A 21,718-nucleotide genomic window follows, 5' to 3' on the forward strand; every position below is an offset into this window, starting at 1 on the left:
ATCTAACTATACCGATGAATCACAACGCAATTGTGATCGTTATATCGAGTATACATGATCATAGTAATGTGGATGCTCACGGCTTGCAGATATGTAGGGGTCATGGGTAGGTCCCAAAATCCCTTTGATAGGGGAGCATACAGCCTGGGATCTAGACATCACATTATACCTTATCCCTCAAATAAGGCAGCTGAGTACCGATGTAGTTATTTATTACGAATGCTACAGTACTTACAAGATTACCTTAGACTTAAGGTAATTGGTACGGTTGTAGTTCGACACTACACCATAGTACTATTTCGTTTTCCCATTTACATTGACTTCGTGAACATTCACACGACGCACGGTAATGTAGAAACTATATTTTTGGTTAAAGATAGTCATACCTGGGAAAATACATACTCTTACAAGAGACACACGCACAGACACTAGATGCCTTGGTAGAAGGCTACATTCAGAGCAGTTAGGTCTTGGTAGAAGACTACATTGAGAATGGTTAAGTCTTGGTAGAAGACTCCTTTTGTTACTAATAGGTATCATAGGGATTTCTAGGGCTTTTCAAACGAGTATAGTGGTTTTACAAACATTTTTACATTTACAGTTCATATACATTTTCAATACTTACAATTCATATACATTTTCTATACTTACAGTTCATAAACTTACAAATTCTTACATACAAATTAAGACACTAAAATACTGATGATCTCGCCAGCTTCAAAGCTGATACTCGCTTTCAAAATTACTTGTATCGTCAGGTCATCATAGACAGGTACCGATGCAAGGAATAGGGAAGATGGAGCTCGTTGAAGACTCATCTTTCATTTTGATTTGTGCTTTAGTGTTTATCAAAATTTGACAGAACACACTTGTATAATAATTATATTATTAATGCAATGGATGATGTTGTTGCTTGTTTACTACTTTACATTGTTATGATACTGTACATGACGTCCTCCGCCCCAGAACGTTTCCGCCATTCTTGGTTTTGGGGTGTGATAGTTACTTGCTCCTAATTATATAATTATTCACATATTTGCACTTGTATTTAAATAATTTATTGGAAATCAGGGTGTTACAACTCTCCCCCACTTAGATTGGGTTTCGCCCTCAAAATCCGACTGGGTTATAATCTCTGGAAGCAACAACGACATCATCCCTATGTCTCCCTCACCCACCTCCTAAAATCATTCCTTATTATCTCCTCTGTAAATCCCTCATTGAATATCATACCAAAAAAACACTTCAAACCCTGATTATCTTGATGCGACTGGTGGAAACGCGTCATTGACAATAATCGGCTGCTGGGCACTCATGCCCGTCATATCAGTCAATCCTGACCTAAAACCCAAACGAAACGGAGGGGTCATCTCACACCTAAAGGCCAAACACTAATACTACTATTAGAACCCATCCGCAGCATGAACCTTAATACTCTGCCTCTCAACACTAAATGAAAACCTGTCGATCCACATGGATCCCAAAACCTTACACTAGGTCTGACCTCCCGTCCGACAGAACCATTCCACTACCGATCCCAGGACAATTCAGCTCCGACCTGAACTGGATGACCATGCCCATCTGAAGCTATCCACTGATCTCCGAAAACATAACTCCAGCTACCTTCTAATGCCGAATAATAAATCCCAATACAGGATCGACTCTCAACCCATCAGTTGGACTACCAATGCTACCCGAGCACATTCGACAACATAACTTCACAGTCACGCAATCTAACTGAGTTATCCCAACCAATCATATGGCGCACATAATCACGAAGTCCGCTTACTCCAAGCTATATTACAACTGATCTATAGTCACACCTCATTTCCGATCTATGTCGTTCATGATGGGTTTTGAGCATTCTAACACTTCCTAAGTGTACATGCAACCCTAATAACCTTGGATCTATGTTTGTCTAATTATCATGAAAAGTTGAATTCCAAGGTTATATTCCTATCTAGCATACATGGGGAACAATTTTAACTTGAATCATAGATAGAATAACTTACCTTGTTGTTGCTTGTGTTCCTTGAAACCTTGTGAGCCTAGCACCCCAAGTGTGATGCCTCAAATGCTTCACACAACACCAAATGCTCTTGGAAAGACTCTTGAGATAACACACACTTCTCAAAATCGGCCAAGCCCTCTAGTTTCTTAGTGTTCAACTTGTGTAGCCAATTTTGTGGAGAATGGGACTCTTATATAGTGTTGGCACATCTAGGGTTACACCATGTAAACCCTAATGTGTCATGACTCTTCATTTCCATGACCCATGGGTTTGTAACTCCCATGGAGCATCCATGGAGCATCCTATGGGTAGAACCCAACTTGATAATCCATGGAGCCTCTTAGCCCACTATACAAGATATGGATGATTTACATAACCAACCCATATATTTAATTAGTTATCCTTTGATCACTTAATTAATTCCAAATTAATTCTTTAATCAACTAATTAAATAATATTATTAATATATTAGAACTTATAATATATTAATAATCTCCAAGTGTTATTTCTCTCATTTAGTCTATCCAATTGCATGGTGCCATGCAACCCAAATGGACCATGCCGGGTCGGGTCAAGTACAAGCCCGAAATAGTTATGGACTTAGACACCTTATCCAACAGTCTCCCACTTGGATAAGTCTAATAACTATATCTCTAGTACTTCAGGAACCGACCGACAATCGTAGCTCTTTCAAGGTCTCTCGGAACTGAGAAGATGATGATACGCCATTTAAGATAAGTGATCATATAATCCTCCGTTCTAGATATCAGCCGGACAAATACATGGAACATTGTCTTGCTTATTGTCCAGCATTTGTTTCCCGATTTCCGATTTGTTTGACATAGAACTTAATTGAACACATCAACTTAGTTCTGACCAGGCCCGGTACATGGGTCAAAACAAAATCATCGAGGGGCCCAGATATCAGCTTCTAATCCAAGAAGGAACAGATAAACTTCGACTCATATGTTTGTTCTACCACTCATTGAATTACACACAAAAGTACGTTTTATAACATCGAGTTACCAATGCGGTTTCGTACAGTCAATGCATAACCAACTTGTAAGTAACAAATCATATCTCTAGGTTTGAAGACTTATATGATATTACCGTCTCATGATCACTCGAGATAGAATTCCATGAAGTGATTCCAGTGAGCGTGGGTTGAGTCCAATGCTCAGAACTTATGAGCACTCATGATTGTTGTAGCCTTGTCCAAGACCTCTACAACCAAACATGACAGTCTTGATTCATATCTACTTCCAACATATGACCGACTGTGGAGGTTTGAATAATATGTTATACCAAACAAAATTATTCTGGAAGTCAAAACATGCAAAAGAAATATAGTAAACGATCGACAAGAGATAGCAACACTTTACTCATAAATAAAACATCTTTTATTCATCATCTAATGTCAATTACACTTTACAAATTTCGAGATTATCTAACTACTAAATCTAATATCATCCTTCAGCCCTATGCTCCGAGCATGCTGAAGATGCTTAACCCGAGTCAATCCCTTTGTGAGGGGATCTGCCGGATTCTCATCTGATGATACCCTCTTTGCCACGAGGTGTCCTTCTTCGATCCGATGTCTAATGAAATGGTATTTTCTGTCGATGTGTCTGGATCTCCCATGATCCCTTGGTTCCTTGGCTAAGGCAACAGCACTTTCACTATCACAGAAAATTTCCATTGGCTCTTTAATAGCTGGTACAACTCCAAGGTCTCCAATGAAGTTCTTCAGCCATATCGCCTCCTTTGCTGCCTCGCTAGCTGCAATATACTCTGATTCACAAGCAGAATCTGCCACTGTCTCTTGCTTGGAACTCTTCCAAGAAATTGCTCCTCCGTTTAGGGTAAAGACCCAGCCCGACTGAGAGCGGAAATTATCCCTATTAGTCTGGAAGCTAGCATCACTATACCCTACAACTCTCAAGTCATCATTCCCACCGAGGGTAAGAACCCAGTCCTTAGTCCTCCGTAGGTACTTGAGGATATTCTTCACCGCAGTCCAGTGTGCCTTGCCAGGGTTCGCCTGATACCTGCTAACCATGCTCAAGGCAAAAGCTACATCGGGTCGAGTACACGTCATAGCATACATGATCGATCCTACGGCCGAAGCATAAGGTGTTCGACTCATTTCTGCTATCTCAGCCTCAGTGCTAGGGCTTTGTGTCTTACTCAATTTGGTGTTACTCTGGATGGGTAACTCTCCTTTCTTGGAATCCTGCATGCTGAATCTCTTCAGCACCTTATCCAAGTAGGTACTCTGACTAAGTCCAATTAGTCTTTTACTCCGATCTCTCAAGATCCTTATCCCTAAAATATATGCAGCTTCACCAAGGTCCTTCATAGCGAAACACTTCCCAAGCTAGGACTTTACTTCCTACAGGGTTGGAATGTCGTTTCCTATGAGTAGTATGTCATCCACATACAATACCAAAAAGCTAACTATACTCCCACTAGCCTTGACATACACACAAGATTCATCTTCACTTCTAGAAAAGCCAAATTCCTTGACCTTTTTATCAAAGCAAAGATTCCATCTGCAAGGTGCTTGCTTCAATCCATAAATGGATTTCTCAAGCTTACACACTCTATTAGGGTACTTGCTGCTGACAAAACCTTCTGGCTGACTCATGTAGACATCTTCAGCCAACTTTCCATTAAGGAAAGCGGTTTTGACATCCATCTGCCATATTTCATAGTCATGAAATGCAGCTATGGCTAACAGAACCCGAATAGACTTAATCTTGGCTACCGGAGAAAAGGTCTCATCATAATCCACTCCAGGAATTTGAGAGAAGCCCTTTGCAACCAGTCTAGCCTTATAAGTGTGTACTTTACCATCCATGTCGGTCTTCTTCTTGAAGACCCATTTGCACCCTACTGTCTGACGACCTGGTACATTTTCAACCAAGTTCCAAACTTGATTATCATACATGGATTGTATCTCGCTATCCATAGCCTCTTTCCATTTAGCAGACTTGGGGACTGCCATGGCTTCCTCGTAGCTGTTAGGGTCATCTTGACTTACTAGTGTTTCATCACTAATAAGTGTCTCACCTTCTGCAGTAATATGGAATCCATAGTAATGTTCAGGTGCACTCCTAACTCTCGTGGAACGTCTCAGAGGTACAGATTTGTCAATTGACTCAACAGGAGTTTCCTCCTCAAGTTGAGGGCTAGAGTTTGAAGCTCCTTCACCGCTTGATTCTTGAATTTCTTCAAGATCAATTTGCCTCCCACTGTCTCCTTGGCTTATAAACTCTCTTTCTCGAAAGACTCCTCTTCTTGCTACAAAGACCACATTGTCACTAGGTCTGTAGAAGAGGTAACCAAAGGATCGTTGTGGGTAACCGATGAAAATACACCTCTCGCTCCGAGGTTCGAGCTTATCATGAGTCTCGCGTCTCACGAAAGCCTCGCAACCCCAAATCTTGATGTGGTCTAGTTTAGGTACTTTACCAGTCCACATCTCGTGAGGAGTTTTGGCAACTTTCTTTGTAGGGACTAGATTAAGAATATGGGCAGCAGTCTCTAAGGCATACCCCCAGAATGAGATTGGTAGCGTAGCTTGACTCATCATGGAACGAACCATATCTAACAAGGTTCGATTGCGCCTCTCAGCCACACCATTCAACTATGGTGTCCTGGGAGGTGTCAATTGTGAGACTATCCCACATTCCCTTAGATAGTCGAGGAACTCTGAACTAAGATACTCACCACCACGATCGGATCGAAGCATCTTAATGTTCCTGCCCAATTGATTCTCGACTTCCTGTTTAAATTCCTTAAACCTCTCGAAAGTCTCTGACTTATGCTTGATCAAGTAGACATATCCATATCTACTATAATCATCAGTAAAAGTCAAATAATAACGATTAGCATCCTTTGTGGCATGTTTGAATGGTCCACACACATCCGTGTGTATAAGGTCCAACAAACCTTCACCCCTCTCACACGAACCTGTGAAGGGTGACTTTGTCATTTTTCCAAGTAAGCATGATTCGAAACTATCATCTGACTTTAGGTCAAACGACTCCAAGACTCCATCCTTTTGGAGTTGGCCTATGCGTTTCTTGCTTATATGTCCAAGACGACAATGCCATAAAGATGCTTTATCCAAGTTATTATTAGTAGAATCAATACACAAAACATTATTTCCTAAGTTATCTACAACAGATACAGCTTCATACACACCATCACAAGGTAATGCTTTAAAATAAAGAACATTATTAAAGAAAGCATCAATAGAACCAACTTCATTATTAAATGAAAAGGTAAACCCTTGTTTGTACAAATCATGAAAGGAAATAATATTTCTTGCCATTCCTGGCGAATAACAACACTTATTCAAATCTAAAATAAACCCACTACTTAGCGATAAAGTATAAACTCCAATCTTGGTAACAGGTAAAGCTTTCCTATTCCCCATGATCAAGTTTATTCTTCCTTGCTCCACATTCTCACTTCTTCTTACTCCCTGCAAGTCACAACAAATATGAATACCACAACCGGTATCAAGGACCCAAGAATTAGAATGGGGTGAGTTATTAGAAATGATAGTGTAAATACCTGCATGGTTGGGTTTAACTTTCCCATCCTTCACATCTTGCTGGTATTTTGGGCAGTTCCGCTTCCAATGAGATTTTTCATGGCAATAGAAGCATTCAGCCTCTTTTGGGTCAGAAGAAGGAGTAATGAAACCTTTCTTGGTTCCACTTGAAGAAGAGCCATCAAGGGTCCGAGCCTTGGTAGCCTTCGAAGATCTCTTTCTCTTCCTCCCCCGACTTTTCCCGATTGCCAAAACCGGTGTTGAGTTTGGAGTAGGAGTGATAGCAACCGACTTCCCCTTAAGACCTGATTTTGCGGTCTTGAGAAGTCCCTGAAGTTTGCTGAGGGTGACTTCTTCCTTGTTCATGTGATATGTCATGCGGAATTGATCATAGCACGATGGTAAGGAATGCAAAATAATATCTATTGCAAGATCCTCCGGGAAGTTCACATTAAGCTTCAGCAAACGATCCACATACCTTTGCATTTTCTGCATGTGGCTCGTGATGGATTCCCCGTCCTTCATCATGGTTGTTATCATGGAGCAGATGATTTCATACCTCTCTTGTCTTGCACTTTGATGGTATCTTTCCATCAAATCTTGATGCATGTCATAAGGGTAGAAATCCTCATAAGACTTTTGGAGTTCCGCTGTCATCGTGGCCATCATGATGCAAGCCACTTTCGTAGCATCCCTTTCATGTGCCCAAAATTCAGCGATCTCCTGAGGAGTTGCAGTGGACTCATCAATCTCCTTAAGCTCCTTGTCAAGGACATATTCTTTGTCCTCGTAGCGGGTAATCATCCTGATGTTTCTGATCCACTCATTGAAGTTGGATCCATCAAAGGTGACTTTCCCACACAAGTTCATAAGGGTAAAGGAGCCATTAGGATTAGAGCCAAAAGCATTGTTGAAAGACATCTGAAGAAAAGAGGACAAGATTAGTTTAGATATAAGAGAGTCCTTAATAAAACACCCAAATGTAATATTAAGGCTAGGATCCAATCACAATATAATATAACTTAGAAGAGGTATGCCGTAATCTAAGCTATATCATATTTGAAAGGTAAGTGAATGACGATTCACCAATTTCCACCACGAAAACCGCAATATTTTAGTATTAGGTTTTTGAATGGTTCTTAGAAATTCCTAGATTCTTTGAGATTCAATGAACTTTTCAAAGGCATGTTTCAATCTCGAGTGTGCCCTCCAAGTTTTGTGACTGGGATACCGAGGATCACAAAACGAGGTGTGAAGTAACCATGCAAATCACTTGGTACCCTTAAAGTTTATCACTCAATCGATGTGCCGGTAAACCACACACGCTCCATCGATACTATAATAAACCCTAAGTCACCCTTTACCTACCTTGTTAAGTCCAATTTAGTGTGCCGGTTAACCACACACGCTCCACCAACGACTTAATCAAAGTGTAAAGTGTAATTTCATGGAATAGCACCTTATTCACACTTTTCCTAAAGTAACTAAGATTGGGAATTTAATAAAACATTTAGTTACTTTATAATATTCATCATACTTTGAATGAGAATTAATAAGTCCTTGTCTTACCCGTTCGGCTAACGACCCTCCACCGATCAAGCAAGCGGTGGGTGAGAGTGGACACCCATTAAGTGACCATTTTATAGGCAACAACCTTATACCCACCTTATAGACCGGCTTCGTGAATGAGGCGTACTAGCGGTAAGACGACTTTGTTCTTATACATATAATTATTAAATCATAATAATATAAGTATAAGGGTTGAATTTTAACTTTTAAAATTCTAGGGGTTGGAACTAAAGTTTTAACTTAACTTTACTTGTTCCAAAACTTGAGGGCAAGTTTTGTAAACTTTCAAAACTTTTCATTTCTTGTAACTTATGAGTTTAATAGAGTAATAAAATGAGGACTTTTCATTTTTCCTAACTCTTGTGTTCTTTTAATGGTTTTTAATCCAAGAGACTTTTGGTTTTCCATAACTTGAGGACAAGTTATGGACTCCATTAAAACACATTATGATCATGAATTAATCTACCACATAGGTTACAAATAATTCTTATGATCATCTAAACATCATAAGAACAAGAATATGAATATGAACATTTTCAAGAATCAAAATCACATTTAATCTTTGTAATTTTGATAACTAGTTGTTGTAAATGAGTTAGAAAAGACATTACACCTTCTAAAACAAGTTTTCAAGTACCAAAACATTTTAGGGTAATGATTCTAATTCATTTCCAGCAACTCAAGTCGAAATTCTGCACTCTGTCGACCCTACTCGCCGAGTGCATAAACCTACTCGCCGAGTAGGTTGAAGATACACATGAACTCGACGAGTCCTCCCCATGGACTCGCCGAGTCCATCAGTCAGACAGCAGAATTTTCGACTTTCTTCAACTTTTAAGCACAAATAACAAACAAACAAGCCTAGGCTCTGATACCACTGATGGGTTTTGAGCATTCTAACACTTCCTAAGTGTACATGCAACCCTAATAACCTTGGATCTATGTTTGTCTAATTATCATGCAAAGTTGAATTCCAAGGTTATATTCCTATCTAGCATACATGGGGAACAATTTTAACTTGAATCATAGATAGAATAACTTACCTTGTTGTTGCTTGTGTTCCTTGAAACCTTGTGAGCCTAGCACCCCAAGTGTGATGCCTCAAATGCTTCACACAACACCAAATGCTCTTGGAAAGACTCTTGAGATAACACACACTTCTCAAAATCGGCCAAGCCCTCTAGTTTCTTAGTGTTCAACTTGTGTAGCCAATTTTGTGGAGAATGGGACTCTTATATAGTGTTGGCACATCTAGGGTTACACCATGTAAACCCTAATGTGTCATGACTCTTCATTTCCATGACCCATGGGTTTGTAACTCCCATGGAGCATCCATGGAGCATCCTATGGGTAGAACCCAACTTGATAATCCATGGAGCCTCTTAGCCCACTATACAAGATATGGATGATTTACATAACCAACCCATATATTTAATTAGTTATCCTTTGATCACATAATTAATTCCAAATTAATTCTTTGATCAACTAATTAAATAATATTATTAATATATTAGAACTTATAATATATTAATAATCTCCAAGTGTTATTTCTCTCATTTAGTCTATCCAATTGCATGGTGCCATGCAACCCAAATGGACCATGCCGGGTCGGGTCAAGTACAAGCCCGAAATAGTTATGGACTTAGACACCTTATCCAACAGTTCACTGCTTATAGTTCCAAGCATCTCGCGCTACTTCCCGTACCCGAGTACTCACCTACACAGGTCTAAGACATCAGATGATAAACAATACACATCAATATGGAATCCATCTCTGAATCCGACATCTGATTCCACCTACTCAATACACCACTAGAATCAAACTCAACTCGAGAGTCTGGTCTAGCACAAAATTTGAACCACTCGTCCCAACGAACACTCAACTTGTGACCCATGACCCGCAACCCACGCACACATCACTTCTCCGATCCCCTCCGATTGCGGTCTCCTATGCTAACTTAGAATATAACGATTCCCGATAAATATGGAGACCCCAATCTCACCCCTGGTTCGACCTCCAGGACCATACATGCTCAAATGATGAGGCTACTCAAGCCTAGAAACTTACCTGAGTCACGCACTGACCAGTGAATACTATCGTTCCCTGTAGGTTCATAACGCTTCTCGCTCGCTGCTTGGTGAATACTACGTCTCCCTGCAGTATCATTGCACCCTCTCACAGACTGGTGAGTACTACAGCTCCCCGCAGTATCACCACACCCTCTCACTGACTGGTGAGTACTACGGCTCCCTGTAGTATCACCACACCCTTTCACTGACTGGTGAGTACTACGGCTCCCCGCAGTATCACCACACTGCGTTCACTAACTCATGCTCCGCGGACCAATCATAGATAGGTGCACGCACTTACCCAAATTATGCATCACTATATCTGATGACAACCGTCATAACAAAACACATTTCCTTGCTGCAATCCACATTCCTAAATAATCTCACTTGATGTCATTAGCCAAAGGGCTCCCTCTGGAACCATAGATACTTGATACACAACTTGCCGTCTCAAACTCAAGACCCAACATAATCTGAAATTCAAGGCGTTATACTCGGATACCCCGGTACACCATCACAGAGCCTCATGATGTCTTGCCTCCGTCGCTGATCTCCCTGTCACACAACCCAAAATTTTGGAATATTCCACTTCTCAATTTAAGCCACGGAGGAATCGTCAATGACTTAGATCTCGTTGACGACAATCCGAAACTCCATCATCTATTTCCCAAAACCCATGCAAGAATATTCAAACCGACTTTGAAATCGGTTTCCCAATCGACTTCTGCCGTTCCCAAAATTCATATAACAACTCATACGCTGAACCAGAAATTCTCAGCAGACGAAACTATCTTACGAGCCAACCACCTCAAATTCACTATTACAACCTCACAGAGTTCCTAACCACCACAAGGTCTCTGACCAGCGGCCACTTGCCGTAGGGAATCTCATCCTTCCCTGAACACATACAACCTGCATTATCTCGCTCTGTGCCCCACCTCAACCACCAATAACCCTGGTCTCATGCATCCGCATCGCAGGTCTCCACGTCCAGTTCTCCAACTGCTCTTGAACAAGTCTCTGATCCTTTCTATAAAATACCCGTTTCTCCCCCACTCAGGGTTTGAACCCTCACCAATTGGCACTCCAACAATCTCTTCCACAGACTATGTCACTAGGTACATTACACTTACTCTTGGAGGATACCACATAGCACTCGATGATCTTTCTGATAGAGACCAAGCACCTCAAAATGTGTCGAATCTCAAATGAAATCCTCAGAAACTTCTCATCATGACTGCCTCTAGTCTTTCAGAATCTCATATCATCCCACTATCGGACATCTCAAATGTCCAGTAGTAACCCTGACTCTTAGTCTGGAAATAATGAACTATCATACTCCTCATCCTCGACTTCTCGCCCATTTCTCCGACACGTCCCTTATCATAAGAGCAGAAACCACATTTCCACTCTGTAGACCCATTAAAGACAATAAGAGTCACCGCCCTGATATACTCCTCTTGATCGTCCAACGTTGCAGCTAACACATGCCCTACTATACTCAAATAGGGTGTATCCTGGTCCTTGAGCGTCTCAGTGCCCACTAACATCCTGCTCGAGCTATATCATTCCCTCGCGACAAACCTACTTCCAGATACTCAGTTTGAAGATCACCATCAGTGCGATCCCACAAGGCTCAACCCTAACTCAGAAACCGAAATCTCAAAACCTCTTACGTCTCCTTCAGGAAACGAAAATAGCACCACTCGGGTCACAAAAGGTGACATCTCTACTATCGGCCGGTTGCCCAGCTTAGACCGTATTCTTCCATAACGCACCGTCCCTACTCAACTCTAAGTCTTGCGACTCTACTGGCATATCACCAACAATCCCTCGGAGCTAACTCGAGTCCCCTATCAAGGGATGCTCCACTGAAACTCGTTCATCCTGGCCTTCTAGACCCATACTCTTTCACATCCGACCTTGGTCTAGATAATCTCTACGGAATAACCGGTAAAACCAGAAGCACTGACCGCCACATATCATGGTACCCAAACCATGATATCTCCTCTCAATCTGCCACCAATCATGGTACTCGAACCATGATATCTCCTCTCAATCTGCCACCAGTCATGGTACTTGAACCATGATATCTCCTCTCAATCTGCCACTAATTATGGTACTCGAACCATGACATCACCTCTCGATATGCTACCAATCATGGTACTCGAACCATGACATCACCTCTCGATCTACTACTTAGAACCTATGGAATACTCCCTGCATCGAGTATGGCTCCTCTGCTTTCGGTAGTACGGGCCCATAATACCTTCCACATCTACCCATACTCTCTACACTGACCATCCTAGATTCCCTAAGTAGTTGCTCAACCTTCTCATCACCAATCTCAACACGCGTGCTTGCTCCCCATCAAAATGCTCTACTCTGTCAGTGTACTTATCTGACTAAGGTCACTTCCTAGGCTCTTCCTAGGTTCTCACACTTCTCCGCCATCAACTGCTGAGAAAATCCTTATGATGCTAGTCATCTACCTCCTTAATATCGTCACATTCACTTGGTAGCTGACTCCCATCATCGGGAGTTCCACAAAGCACAAAGCAAGCAGCATTCGGGCGTCAGATAAACACATATAACCCGCCATAGGTTTATAACTCCACTAGCTTTACTCATACCCAAGAGATATCACCAATGCTCTGCAACCCTACCCACGCGGGTATCTGGCTACTCTCTCAGTAGGCTCCACCAATGCTCATCTAGGTATCTCTCCTAGATTACTCCTCTACTCAAATCCCTCTCTACAAGGATTCCCGTTGGATACTCTTACTCAGCACATACTCGAAAGCGCATCACAGATAACAACTCCTAGGCTAAGGCATCACAAATCAGGCTACTCTAGTCCTAATATATGAAATACCTAGCCTATCTCTAGCATGCATAATATCTCATAAAACATAAGATAAGGGTATTTTGGGAAATCATCGTTCGGGCTCTGGCTGATTGTACACACTGCTCTTTCTCGTTTCCTCTTAGAAACTCTTGCTCGTTTTAGAAAATCATTTATTTTGAAAATTTTCCTCCATTCCTCAGTTCGAGTCCAGATATACCCGAAGGTGCATCCGAATCCCTCAAACCAAGGCTCTGATACCAACTTGTAACGACGTGAAAATTTAAAACAATTTTTCATTTTTAAAATGCATACTCTTCATAACATATCTTATAAAAATCTCTTTTATTTAATTACAAATCACAATTCCATTATTAATCCCGGATCCTCTTAACTCTTTCTCTGGTGTGTACAATCAAGCTGGTTCCGTCCCGCGATCCAGACAAGAAAACCTAAAACACATAACACATAACACGGTAAGCAAGAAGCTTAGTGAGTTCCCCAAAATACCACATACAACATATATCAGCCACAGAGGCTATAACTCTGTGGACCCTCTGGTCCTAACACTGTGGACCCTCTGGCCTTAAATCTGTGGACCCTCTGGTCCTAAGCTCGTTGGACCCTCTGGTCCGGTCTGCTTAAGCCTTCTGGCCTCATAAATCGTTGGACCCTTCGGCCCGGTCTATAAACTATGCATAGCATAAATCACAAAGACATAATGCATAACATGTCACATACAACAAGATAACATAATACTCAATGTAAGCACATAAGACCTTCCGGTCACACATAACTACCACTCAAGGTAAAGTATAGTGAGAAGACTCACCTGAAGCAACAATCATAACATATGGACCACCAAAATGGCTAATATGGATTTCCAGCCCTCCAAACTCCTAAACCGCGTAATTAGTCTTTGCTTACCTCAAAATTTAGATATCACTTAATAACACGTCTTCATACACTTATATTCGCCTTTTATTTATAAAATACGATCACAAGCCAAATCCATAAGCTAAGTGACTAAATAAATTTATTTAGTCAAAATATATCTATTTCTCTAAAAAGAATTCCAACGGCTAAAAAAATGGCCCAACCCAAAACCTCCGTGCACTACTTTCATTTAACTTAAAACAAAGCCCATTAGGATTGATTACTTAACCCAACATGCAGCCCACTTAAAATAGATGGTCAATAAGGTCAAAGAGGTACCTTTCTTCATCCCGAACGTACAATAGTTAGCTTCAAGGTATTTTCTGGCGAACCACAGGTCTCCGGCGATGCTTCCTTCCCTTGGCAACAACGACTATCTTCTTCTTGTCTCTCCACCGGAGCTCCTGATATTAACCCATCTTCTGCACTTGACTGGATAAAGAGAACTAAAGTCTCGATTTCAATGGAGATGTCTCACAGAAATCCCGATTATCCCTCTCTTAAACTGATACATATCTCGGCTTCTCTCATCATCTCCCTCCAATTCCTTCGGAATTCACACACTCATTGCCTAAAGAAGGTACAACCACTCATTCCTTACTCACCTTCCTATGACGTCCTCGGTAGGCAGACATGGTGCCCAATAGTTGTTCCGATGATGGCAACCGCCTCCTCTTTCTCTCTCTTTTCCTCGATCTCCCACTCTTCCCCTCACTCTCCAGCCGCACAAACACACACTCACTCAATGATTTAGGGTTTGTGCGATTAAATATGAGATACACTGCAGATACAAACAAAATGCAATGAAGGTCTCCCCCCTCCACCTGCTGTCGCGATGTAGGGAACAAGGAAACGACAGTTTTCCAAAATCGGCAGAAATAGCCCCTTAAGTTTAGATATTTGATAGATTTAACCCATCCTTGGGTTTCTTTAACAAACCAAGTTTTGAAATTAGCATAATACTCCCTTGGACCTTTATACCAGTTAATATTATATTATTATACCTTCAATTAATTAAATGGTCCCTTGAAGAAAACAAGCTTATAAGTACCATTTTCAAACTAATTAAAACCCAAATGGTTCCTAGCTCCTAATTATATAATTATTCAAATATTTTCACTTGTATTTAAATAATTTATTGGAAATCAGGGTGTTACAAATTGATTTCTTTGATACTTATGCTCCTGTTGCAACTATACATAATCTTGTGATTCACCAAATGGATGTGAAAACTGCATTCTTTAATGGTGACTTGGATGAGGAAACATACATGAAAAAACTTGAAGGGTTTGTGATGCCTGGAAATGAACACAAAGTGTGCAAATTAAAGAAATCATTATATGGTTTGAAAGAAGCACCAAAACAATGGCATCAAAAGTTTAATGATGTTGTCTTGTCTAATGGTTTTTCATTAAACCAAGCTGACAAGTGTGTATATAGAAAATTTGATACTTCTGGTAAAGGAGTCATGATTTGTTTATATGTGGATGAAGTTAATAAAACCAAGAAATTCTTATAATCCAATTTTGAAATGAAAGACCTGGGGGAGGCTGAGGTAATTCTTGGTATAAGAATTAAACAAGGAAACAATGGGATTTCAATTTCTCGATCTCATTACATTGAGAAGATATTGAAAAATTTTAACTTAGAGAATTGTTCTCCAGTTAGCACTCCTATAGATCCTAGTTTCAAGCTTTTACCAAATAAAAGATCTCCAGTGTCTCAACTTGAATAGCTTAGGGCTATTGGTTGTCTAATGTATGCCATGGTTAGTACTGGGCCTGATATAGCATATGTTGTGGGAAGGCTTAGTAGATATACTAGTAATCCTAGCTCACATCATCGGCAAGTTGTAAGTAGAGTATTCAAGTACTTGAAAGAGATCATGAATTATGCTTTAACTTATAGTGGATATCCTTCTGTTTTGGAAGGTTATTCAGATGCCAGTTGGATTAACAACTTAGAGGATCACTCCTCTACAAGTGGTTGGGTGTTTCATCTTGGAGGAGGTGCCATTTCTTGGGCATCTAAGAAACAAACTTGTATTACTAACTCAACCATGGAGTCTGAGTTTGTTGTATTGTCTGCTGCTGGTAAAGAAGCTTAGTGGTTAAGGAATTTGATTTATGAAATTCCATTATGGCCCAAATATCTACCATTTCCATCAGATGTGATAGTGCCGCAACCTTGGCTAAGGCTTATACTCAAGTGTACAATGGAAAGTCTAGACATTTAGGTGTTACACATAGCATGATTCGCGATCTCATCATGACTGGTGTGATATCTGTGGAGTTTGTAAGAACTCAGTTGAATTTAGCCGATCATCTAACCAAAGTGTTTGCAAGAGATCTTGTGCACAAAGCGGCTATAGGGATGGGTTTAAATTCCACTTAAAATCTTTTATATTAAGATACCCAATTCCCATCTAATGCAATATTTGATGCTGAATTCAATGTGGAAAGCTTGATATTTGAAGATTGGAACACAGTTTTATGATCATCCCAAGGTATGTGCTTAATACTACAAGTTAAGGAGGTTGAAAACTTATTTCTTAATAGTTCTTTGAAAAATTGCATTTGCAGGTGCAAGAATAAAAGAACTACCTATATAAGCATGAAGTTTAGCTGCTTCAAGAAGTTCGGACTTGGCTTTGATATGCTTATTGAACGATGGGACACAAGCTAGTAAAATATAGTGTCAAGTTAGAAATTATGAGAATGTAAACCGGTGTGTGTATTATCTTCATGTATTCACTTTGAATAGAAAGGGTTCAATCCTTAGTGACACCCTGATATTTGGATATTTGGATTGAATAATATACTAATATGAAATTCAATTGTCACGACATTTTATTTATGTATCAGTTTGTTGTTGTTTATGTTTTGTTTTAAGTTTAATCAGGATTACACTTAAATGGGGGGGGGGGGGGGGGGTTGTTGGTGATTTTATATCATCAATATTATTTAAGTGTAATAGGATTAAATTTGTTGACCAAAAGTGATCTTGTTAAATATTGAACAAGTTACGATGGTGTAGGAGTTCACACTTGTTCAAGTTTTTCAAGATTCAAAGTACATTGTTATTTAGGGGCGAAGCCCCTAAACGAACGGGGGTCCGGGGGCAGCGCCCCTGGGAGTGGGGTCCTAGGGGCGGCAGCCTCTAGCGAGATCCAAGGGGCAGAGCCCCTGGCTCAAAAATCCAATTTTAGAAAGTTGACCATTTTTTCCCTGAGATCCGTTTAATGACAGGTTTGGTAGTTTTATGACAGTTTGTAACTGTCTATTGACAGTTTTCAGACAGGAATGATATATCCATTTTTTGGTCATTTTTCTGGTACATCTTGAAGAATATTTTTCACATACATTCTAAGATTTCATTCTCTGAATTTCATCCAATTGAGTGTTCGATATGTACCATCGTAATACTTCAATTTGATAGGGAATCATGACATTCAGAGAATCCAAGCAATCTATTCATCCCATTTTTTCTAACATTAGCTAGATCTTTGTATTTAAGACTGATTATTTAGTCATAGATGTCATATATGAGAGACTGATGAATCAATCATAAATTCTAATTCGAAGAAAACTTATTAGGGACTGAAATTTAGTCTTTGATATACTAAACACATTTGGCTTCAGAGAGAAATTATTAGGGACAAAATTTTAGTCTTTGAGACACCCATGCCCTTCACTCCACCCCATCCCATCTATACCATTCACTTCTTGTAACCACCACTCGTCAACACATATAACCACCACCCACAAGCTCCAACTATGGAGCATTAGTTTGCGTTTTAGTTTGTGCTACTCTTGTGATCATTTCAAGAAGGATGTGATGGGAAAATGATCGATTTGGTCATTTTTTAGTTATTAAAAATATATAAATAATAAATAATCAATGAGGACATTTTATCTATGGTATGAACCGAGACTTCAATAAAAACAAACAATGAGGACGGTCCAAGTTTGAAGAGAAAATGTTCGAAACTAAACGCGTAAATTAATACAAAACATATGGACTATTCATGTGATTTACTCTTAAAAAGAAGGTGTTGAAAACCGGATTGGAGACCGAACTAGTCGTCTTACATGTTCGATGGTTCAACTGGTCCAACCGGTTGGACCAGTCTCAAAAACCGGAAAAACCGGATGATGTCATAATTATATTATTATTAGTTTTAATTATATACAAAATTACATAAAATAAAAAAAATAAATATTTCTTTTAAATTTTCGGTTTTTACCATTTTAACCGGACCAGTTCTTACAGTTTTAACCGGTTCTTACAGGTTCAACCGGTTCACATGACGAGAAGTTTTTTTTGCCTCTAAGAACTTGATTTAGGTCCGGTTCCCGATTGAACTAGTTGAACCGGCCGTCCAGTCCGGTTTTAAAAACATGGTAAAGAAACAAAAAATTATAGCAATTTGTATAAAATTGAAATAAAAAAAACATTGAAATTCAATAAAAAAGTATATATATAAACATTTAATTCTTATTGGAAAAGTACGAGTCCTAGATTTATTAAAAAAATGTAACAAATAAAATATTAATATTGGAAATAAGGAGAAACGCGTCTGTGGTTTGGATGGGATACGAGATCAACACGATCTTTTCCAGAATTGCCGAGAGCATGGATATAGAGTAATAGAACGGTTATACAATCACATTCGGCCGCACAAAACCCTATCAATACCTTACGAAAATTGAAGGACGACTAGAGACTGCAACGAGTTAAGGGCTTTGTGAAGTATTCGTCAATTCCAGATAACATTAATTGTTTGTAGCTTTAATTTGATCGAGACTTTGATTTTGAATATGCTTATGCTTGGAATAACATGTTGAAAGTCAATTCCAAAAAGTGTGATATTAACTATTTTTATATCAACTCATTGGGTATTTGTGCCTCTTGTTTTCTTTCTATTGTTTATTGCATCAATTGTTTAATTGTGCACCAGATAAAGCAATAAAGCAATAAATGAATATGAGTGATATTTTGAAGATGATACTCTTTTCTGCTAGATATTAGAGTAACAAATATTTGTTTAATATATCAATTTTGATTGGTTCAGCTCATTGACTACTAAACTATGTACAATGCTTAATGTATAACTACAATGCATAATCTAATTAAAATGCCTAAATTCTAAACACAATGCCTAAACTGTAAGTTCAATGCCTAATTCAACTACAATGCCTACTATTTAAAATCTTCCTTTTGTGTGTGAAAAATATAGTGAAAGCAATGTATACAGTTCTAGGTGAAAGCAATGTATACAACTCTAGGTGAAAGAATTAGTTCTTGGCAAAGACTAATAAATAAATTATATAAAAGATTAACAATCCAACTATAAAAACAATTCCAAACCCATTACAAAATCAATAATAATAGTTCACTTCTTCCGGCAATGATTTCATAAATCACTTCCCGAAATCAACGATTCTGGAATCTACAGACGAACGATTTAGCCAACACTAAACCCTATCAATACCTTATGAGAGGAACTGCAACCAAAGGAAATTTACAGGCATTGGTATCCAATTTTTTGGATGAGCACAAGAACACCCAAACTTAGACTTACTTTCATCAATCATATCTATAGAGATTTAGGCTTTCTTTCTTTATCAGAAAAAAAAAACCCATAAAAAATCAAGCATAAATCTCTAAAAGAACGATCTTTATCTCTTTTATTTTCAACAATAACAATCCCACGTTCATGTGGATGATAATCAACCACACCACTTCAATCTTCTTGTCCTTTCTTGAATTTAATAATCGTTAATCCAAATTATGCCCTGCTTTAAAACAGTGACATCCTCTTTGGCTATTGATACACATTATGATGACAACTATAAACCATAGTTGTCATTTCTTGAAGTTTTATAATCTTTTGTTTAAATACTCAGCTACGTGTCTTCTTTTGCATCAATTTTTTAATTTTTAAAGATCACCACACCATCATATACACCCATGCTTGCTTATAAAAAAAACGATTTCCACTGAGATTTCCAATGAAGACAACTGGAAACAAAATCAAATCCTTCCTTTGTTGTATTAATCTCTCTGTCAGTTCAGTCGATATATCATCGTCTCTATCTATCCTTACTTCAGAAATGCAAAAATGTTACATCCTTTCATGGCATCAGTTGAAATAATCAAAATCTAGGACAGGATTGACCCCGGGGTATTTTCGGAAAAACCTTCCTATTTTTACTTTTTGTGTCAATTAGGATTTGTTTCGATTTAGTATAAATAATATATGGATCTAAGACGTTTTAATTAAGTTTTATTCACATTTTTCTCAACAAATCTTGGAGTACATGCAAATTTTTCCAGATATCTTTTCCCCTGTTTTCTTCTTATTCTTCACCTGTTCCTCCTTTGTATCATGTTTTTATGTCCCTGACCTGCTGTGATTTCTCGGTTTGTTTCTTTTGTGTGATAAGCTCTGTGAATTAACTGATAGTTCCTAGATAATTAATCTATCATCTATTAAGATCTCATTTTTAAAGAATCAAGCAACTTGAAAACATCGTATCGGTTCAAGGATACTTAGAATAATAATTTATGTAACCAACAAATTACTAAATTAACCCCTAAGAAATACCAAATATTTAATTGTAGATTAACTTTCAACAATATTGTGCAGAATGTAAAACCTTTTTATTAATCACAATATCAACACTCTACATTCAACATGAATTTCCCAGGTACCTTTTCCTTCTTCAACTGCATTGTGTATATTATGAAATTACTTGCCTTAGTCCATAAAATCAATCTTTAGATTTGATTAATTGTGAACAACACATATAGTATAATTTGAATTGATTCATGGAAAAGATTTTTAAATAATTTAGAGAAAAGATTTAGCAACTATATGGTAGGTTTTTTATGGTTCTTCTTTTTCTTCTTTTTGGTTCCTTGTAGTTCAACATATTCACATTAAGATAAGATGGACAAGAGTTGGACTAAAATCACGAATAAGGTCGATCCAAAGTTCATGAAGGGGGCAACTGATTTTGCATAGATGGCTAAAGGTTATGTTGATAGCGATGGTCGTACACATTGTCCATGTAAAAACTGTCTAAATGTAAGAAAGCATGCACCTAATGTAGTTTGTAATCATATCATACATCATGGCTTTCAACAGTCATATAAAATATGGACATTTCACGGGGAAATTTGTCGGAAAAATGAAACAAACAACGAGCATGACGAAAGTGATAATGAATCAAATGACGGTGTCAATGCTTTACTTGGTGATGCGTTTCATGTGGGAGCTGAAACCAAAGGAGTAGATGACAACAATGAGGCCGAGTCTTGTAATCGATCTAGTAATCCAAATGTGGACAAGTTATTCGCTGATATGGAGAAACCTTTATTTTCGGGATGTGATACTTTCTCTATACTAGGATTTATGTTATGATTGATGCACGTGAAGGTAACGTGTAAAATGACAAATGTGTCCTTGGATATGATACTAAAGTTATTGAGTGAGGCATTCAAGGACACAATAATCCCTAAAACCCAATATGAAGCAAAAAATTATTTGCGTACTCTTGGACTTGGATACGAATCAATACACGCTTTCACGAATGATTGTGCATTGTTTTGGAAGGAAAATTCGGAATTACAATCATGTCATGTTTGTGGTGCTAGTCATTGGGTAGACAATAAAATGCATCAAAAGAAGATACCAACTAAAGTCTTGCGTTACTTT

At 38.8% G+C, this 21,718-nt stretch overlaps 1 long non-coding RNA gene across 1 annotated transcript; it reads left to right on the plus strand.

Annotated features, from left to right (window-relative positions):
* The first annotated feature begins 19,987 nt into the window (after positions 1–19,987).
* On the plus strand, positions 19,988–21,502 carry LOC145072833 (uncharacterized). Its single transcript, XR_013691157.1, has 3 exons — positions 19,988–20,182; positions 20,648–20,708; positions 20,926–21,502. It is a non-coding gene; the product is annotated as an uncharacterized LOC145072833 (long non-coding RNA).
* The last annotated feature ends 216 nt before the right edge of the window (positions 21,503–21,718 follow it).

This window comes from Lactuca serriola, chromosome 1 (genome assembly GCF_051521515.1).
Source record: "Lactuca serriola cultivar US96UC23 chromosome 1, Lser_US96UC23_V15, whole genome shotgun sequence".
NCBI classification, from domain to species: Eukaryota; Viridiplantae; Streptophyta; class Magnoliopsida; order Asterales; family Asteraceae; genus Lactuca; species Lactuca serriola.